This window comes from Ochlerotatus camptorhynchus, unplaced genomic scaffold (assembly GCF_037179485.1).
Source record: "Ochlerotatus camptorhynchus isolate MF236.1 unplaced genomic scaffold, CSIRO-AGI_Acam_v1.1 ptg000086l, whole genome shotgun sequence".
Taxonomy (NCBI): Eukaryota; Metazoa; Arthropoda; class Insecta; order Diptera; family Culicidae; genus Ochlerotatus; species Ochlerotatus camptorhynchus.
In genome coordinates this window covers 737,643-744,402 of record NW_027040576.1, presented here as the reverse complement: position 1 = coordinate 744,402, position 6,760 = coordinate 737,643, and positions in this window count along the sequence as shown.

Here is a 6,760-nt window from a genome sequence, read left to right as displayed (position 1 = left end):
CTTCAAACAATTTTTGTGACCCACCTAAGGGTGGCAAGCCTTAGCTCCCTGCGCTTCGGTCAGTGAGCGTATAGGGCGTCGTTGTGCCAATTTGGTCGTGGCACATTTCGGGTATGAGAGAGTAATTGCAGTTGGATCAAAAGTGCCTGAGAAAAATGCAAGTACTTTCGCAGATTACCCGAAGCTGCGATAGTGAAGGTATGATCACAGACAAGCAGACAACACTCTTAAATGTTTCTTAGTTGGTAGTACCACCACTTGTTGTGCACATAATCCATTCCCTAGCATTTGACGTTTACTCACTACAGCCATCTGTTGAGTGTATTACCCATCATAGTGTATACGACAGATGGTGTTCAATGTGTTGTGTATGTATGTCTGTGATATAACATCGAGGTAACGTTAGGATAAAATCAAAACATTGAGATATATAACGCATCACTTTCAGAAATACTTCACTTCGCAACCGATTAACCATTCTGACGGCCATATGAGTACCCAAGTAACCATATAGTCGCAATATAGCTTGTATATTCTTACCTTGCTTGAGTATAGTTAGTTGGGGAATCTGATGAAACTGTCACTTCTTGAAACTGATCCCTTTCGTATTTCTATCATTCTCTTTTCGCATACGAGCACTCGGTGGACCAGCGACTTTGGACGTTAGCCTCGTCCTATATCACCATCGCAAGATAGTGGACATGAAACCGAACACACCAACCAGCGAGGAAGGAGTCAACATCGAATCAGGAACGGAAATTAGTGCGGATTTATCTCCCTCGGAAAATAAGAAAAACCCGGAAAAGGCGTTATCATGTTAGAACCAACCAAGAACGATCTACGGAAGGAAATTGCCGGTGAAGCACGGAATGAAATACGAAAAGTTAGAGAAAAACTCCAAGGGATTCCAAAATAAGCAATTAACGGCGGCGGAAGAGCAGAATATGGTGAAAGCTGTCCACATTCAATATCAAAATTAAAATAAATAGGGGAAATGTCTCTAATGTTGGCCTATGGATCTAAGATTGGGCTCATCGCTAAAAATCTGCTATTTATCAATTTTATCTAGATTACTAATGGATATTTTTGGTTGCTATTGTAAATTTAGTCGATTGCTGAATATATGTATGAGCCTCAATTAGGGACACTTAGGCTGACATTACCTGCATTTCCCCTACATGCCAGGTTTGAAAATTATATTTTCGAACCTGGAAGTGTGTATATATAACCAATATCCATTTGATAACGGTGATGCATACATGCGGGGCTTATTGTGAGTGAAAGTAACCTCGGAATGGGCGTGACTCTCCAGACATTCTGAAATGAGTTGCTGGATCTGCAATAGAGCTATCACCTTCTAACTCCCGGACTAAAGCTGTCTGCAATGACCATAAATGCGACATTGTAGAGAGAGTTCTTCCATAATAACACTGCCGGCCAGTGGGGGTTAGAGGGAATACACACACACACACACACACACACACACACACACACACACACACACACACACACACACACACACACACACACACACACACACACACACACACACACACACACACACACACAAAAGGTGGCAAGCCGTAGCTAAAGAAACGCTTAATGCTTCACATAAGCGAGGCTAGAGCAGAGCACTTAAACTGTTTATTAGAATTCATTTTGAGAATTTTGAAACTCTTTTATCTAAAGCTTGAGTCATTTAATATCAGGACGCACACCTTATTTTACTGTAGTGATCCTAGCAGTCAGATCTGGAATGTTTCGACAGTAGATTGTTTCGAAATGTTTCCTCTTTCAGTGCTGAAAAGTTCGTCATGATTCATTTTGTTTAAAAGAAGTTATAGGGTCAGGTGGGGCAAGTGTGCCACGTTAAGAAAATCTTTCAATAAACATAGCTTAATCTAACTTTTTTTTTAAACAAATGATGTACATAGAATCTTAAACATCCTCTACTTAAACCTGTTGTATCTGAAACTGAATATGTAAACGTTAAATATTTTTTCTTAATTGTTTTCATATGCCTTATCAACAAAGGCTAAAAAACAGTGTGGGGCAAAAGTGCCACCCCCATGGGGCAAGACGGCCATATAACTCAATAACAAGAAAATCATCAAAATTTCGCAATCAAACGGTTCATATTCTTCTTAAACTACTTTTTAATTAGTCAACAAGGTGAAAGATTTAACCAACAGTGTCAAGTACTCCTTTAAACATGTATTAAAAAAAATTAAGCTCTTCGCACAGAAATCCCATATTTAGTCACGGATCGTATGGCCGCAACCATATTTTGTTCCGACCACGATTTTCGCTTGTAGACACGCACCATCACTTCGAAACTTCACTCTGAGGCGACAACTTTTTGAGGTTATATGTCTTGTTTACTATGGCTCTTTTGCCCCAGGCAAGTATGGCGCTCTTGCCCCCGTGGAGAAGACGAATTTCAAATACGTTTTTTGAGGATCTACATGCAACAATAAGTATTTATATATTGAGGGTCGCAAAATGTATTACCGTATAATAAAATCTACATCGTATTATTAAATTTTCTTAGAAAAATGATGAGAAAAAGCTTATTTTATGTCATCGATTTCTTATAACATTTTGAAGTTTTCGACAACGTGTAAGTATTTTAGATTTTTTGATAATATTTACATCATAATGTATAACCAAATTTGATGCAGTATATCTGAAGGGCTTTTTATAACATCCCATTAATAAGAAATATCAAAAATGTATTTCAGGCTAATGGTGGTTTCGACTGGTTGATTGGAATCACTTTATGGGGTGGCTTTCTCAGTCTTGAGGTGACTGAGAAAGCCACCCCATAAAGTGATGTATTTCAGGCTTCGATACAAGCAGGTGGCACTTTTGCCCCATATGGCACTCTTGCCCCACCTGACCCTACTTGATGGAAGCCGTGAACCGAAAATTAATGTTGGACTTGATATCGCCAAGAAATTCAATGCCAGCCAAAGCAACGTCAGAAGGATTCGTCAGCGAGAAGGATTTCGATCTTTTTCTGACCAGTAAGCAACCAAACAGGACACTGAAGCAGAATCTAGTGGCCAAAAGACGTGCCTGGAAGTTGTACAATGAGATTCTTACAAAGTACGAATGATGCATCCTCATGGAAGACGAAACGTACGTAAAGATGGATTATGGGCAGCTTCCCGGACAAGAGTTCTATAAAACCACTGGTCAAGCTGACGTCTCTAGCAAGTTCAAGTTCTTTTTTGTCGATAAATTATCAAAATAGCTTATGATCTGGCAAGGTATTTGCAGCTGCGGACAAAAAATCCAGGTTTTCGTGACAAACAAGACTATGGATTCCAAAATGTACAAGCAGGGTGCCTGAAAAAACGTATTCTTCCGTACATTAAGGCTCACAATGGACCTGTAAAGTTTTGGCCTGATTTGGCAAGCTGCCACTACAGCGGAGAAGTTCTACAGTGGTATCGAGACAACAGGGTAGATTTCTTCGAAGGACATCAATCCACGATTCTGTGACACTACCCCGAATGTCACTACCCCGAATGCCACTATCCCGGATGTCCTACTACCCTGAATGGCCATTATCCCAAATACCCTACAACCCCGAATGGCTATAGCCCCGAAATTAAGACAAATGGAAGAACAGCATGTGATCAAAAGATGGGTAAATTTTTTAGAAGAAAATTTTCTTTTGTAGTTCAAACTGAATACAAATGATAAAAATAACAATTTAAAATTGATTCATGCAAATCAGTGATGCAAAAGTTCACTATGATTCGCGAGCTTTTTCCTAGGTTAAATCTCTATTGAAAGTATGCCAGTTGGGCAGAAATGTCAGTAAGGCTTGAGCGTCAGTTTAGCTATTTATCAAATGTTGTAGTGAATGTGTGTAGTATTATTTATGTAATTTTTGAATCTGGAAGAGATTTAGTATAACCAAATGAGAATTCTATAACATTCCCCAGAATACCATTCCCCAGAAAACCATCCCCCAGAATTCCATTCCTCAGAATGCACCATTCCCCAGAAAAGCATTCCCCTGAATGTACCATTCTCCAGAAAAGTATGCCATGTATTATTGACTATTTTAGTTTATTATAGTCACTCCAGGAATCTCCTTTCGCATATATAAAAAGAAGAGAAATACTTCTTAATGGGTCAAGGGGTTTGAGGAGACCTTAATGAATCGAGGGGGTTTCCCTTCTTTGAAAATATAAGAAAAGGAAATATTTTTTTTTTGTTTATATGATAAAGAAGGGAATGTTCCCTTTTTTGATCATATATAAAAGAGAACATCATTAATTCGATAAATATATAATAAAGAAGGGAATATTCCTTTCTTTGAAAATATAACAAAAGAAAACAATTAATTCTTTGGATATACAATAAAGAAGAGAATATTGAATATTTAAAAGAGAACATCAGTAATTCTATGGATAAACGATAAAGAAGTGAATATATCTTTCTTTGAATATATAAAAGAGAAAATAAGAAATTCTTTGGATGTATGATAAAGCAGGGAATATTCCCTTAGTCAATACATGGCATACTTTTCTGGGGACTGGTTCATTCTGAGGAATGGTGCATTCTGGGAAATAGAATTCTAGGGAATGGTTTTCTGGGGAATGTTTTATAATCCAAATGACCATTATCCCAAAGGACCATTATGCTACGTTATGTTAAGCCAAGTGGATTTATGCCAAAGGCGTTCCCCCATTAATTGTTAAACCGGCCCTGATTGGATGATCTTCTGTAAAATGTTTTCTTAGTATCGTATTGACTAATTCCGATATCAACATCAACCCAGTTTGACGTTCAAAAAAAAAACGTCGAACACTTGGACTTTTTGACGGGAATCACCCTGTTGTTAAATAATTCATAGGTTTAACTTTTTGTTCTATTTACAATATAGTACCAGTGTTTAACCAACAAAAGACAATTAGTAAAATAAACAGCTTTTGGAAATGAATTCGGGGTAGTGGCCATTCGGGGTAGTGGTCATTCGGGGTAGAGTACTATTCGGGGTAACGGCGTTCGGGGTAGTGTACCGTTCGGGGTAACGGCGTTCGGGGTTATGGCGTTCGGGGTAGTGATATTCGGGGTAGTGTCACAGAATCAAATCCACCCAACTGCTCTCAATGCTACCAAATTGAGAAATATTGGACAATTACCAAACAGAAGTTAAAGAAGAGTGGAGAACAAAACGGGTCGAGGGGGGCGACACATCTAAATATCAATTCTAGATGCTCAACAAATCTCACACTCGCGAATCAATCTTCGAAAAATTCATTTATCTCATCTACTTGCATCACGCATAATATTTTTGCAGGAAATCTTCAGAATCGTCATCAACCTTCTTTCTATCTACTCAGCGTGTGCGCAGCAAAGCACAACAAAACACAATTTCCCCTGCATCGTAGATAGAGTCGCCCCCTCGGCTCAGGTAAGCCAACAGAGTGTCCAAAATATGATGAGTGGTATTCGAAGAAAAGTTCGAAATTTCATCAAAACCAAATCGGAATATTTTTTTTTCGCCATTTTTCCTTTAAAAGTGAAATAAATGACCTTCATTTTGAATGCTCAACATTTGAATTTCATTAAGATGGTTGCGAGATACATCCGTTTTTTTGCGTCCAGATATTAAATGACTCAATCTCTAAGTCCCAGAATTTAGGTACCATCAAACAGGGTGATTTACTTACTTGTGTGGATTTTCCGTTTTTTGTTGATTAGTAAATCAATAAACATAAATAACAACAATTGTCGCGTGAGCGTTAGTTGTTTACACTCTGTTTATTGTGAGTGACAATTAGTTGAAAACGCAAATTTTTTATTAATTTTCTAACAGAATCAGTGTGTCTTATATTCACCTCGCCTTCAAAGATTGGAAATCATAAGTAGTTGCGAGATAATAGGAATACATCAAACAGCAAAAAAAAGGTTATCTTCCATTTAATTCCACTTAATTAATTTTGGTATCCATGACAGATACGTATTTCGACTACAATGTGCAGTCTTCATCAGTGTCATTCCCACTAAAGAACTTATCAAAATCTAACCCCCTTAAGTACTCATCCCCTAGGTAAAAAAAAGTCAAGATCATAGGTATAAAAATGAAACTACAATGTGTTGAATCGGAACCTACCTAACTAATAAAAACCAAAGATTTAAGTAAGCTAAAGGAGAAAAATCTATACAAATCTCTAATAAGGAAAATCCCCAAAGGCTTGGTAGCCATAATAATGAAGTAATGAAATTGGGTTGTTAGCGGAATGCTAAATAAAACAGCAAAAGCGTTTATCTTCCATTTAATTCCACTTAATTAATTTTGGTATCCATGACAGATACGTATTTCGACTACAATGTGCAGTCTTCATCAGTGTCATTCCCACTAAAGAACTTATCAAAATCTAACCCCCTTAACTACTCATCCCCTAGGTAAAAAAGTCAAGATCATAGGTGTAAAAATGAAACTACAATGTGTTGAATCGGAACCTACCTAACTAATAAAAACCAAAGATTTAAGTAAGCTAAAGGAGAAAATTCTATACAACTCTCTAATAAGGAATACATCCTCAATATTCGATTGTAACCCCGATTGCAGTGTCTAATCACAGACAAACAGACGTAGCTCGTTCTCCTCAGTACACGCAATTAACGAACAATTTAAATATTGTTTGTTTAGCGAATCCGTCACCACAGTGCTGGCATCGGATCACTTTGACGTTTCTATACCTTCCATCGAACTTGAATGCAACATTGTTTGAGA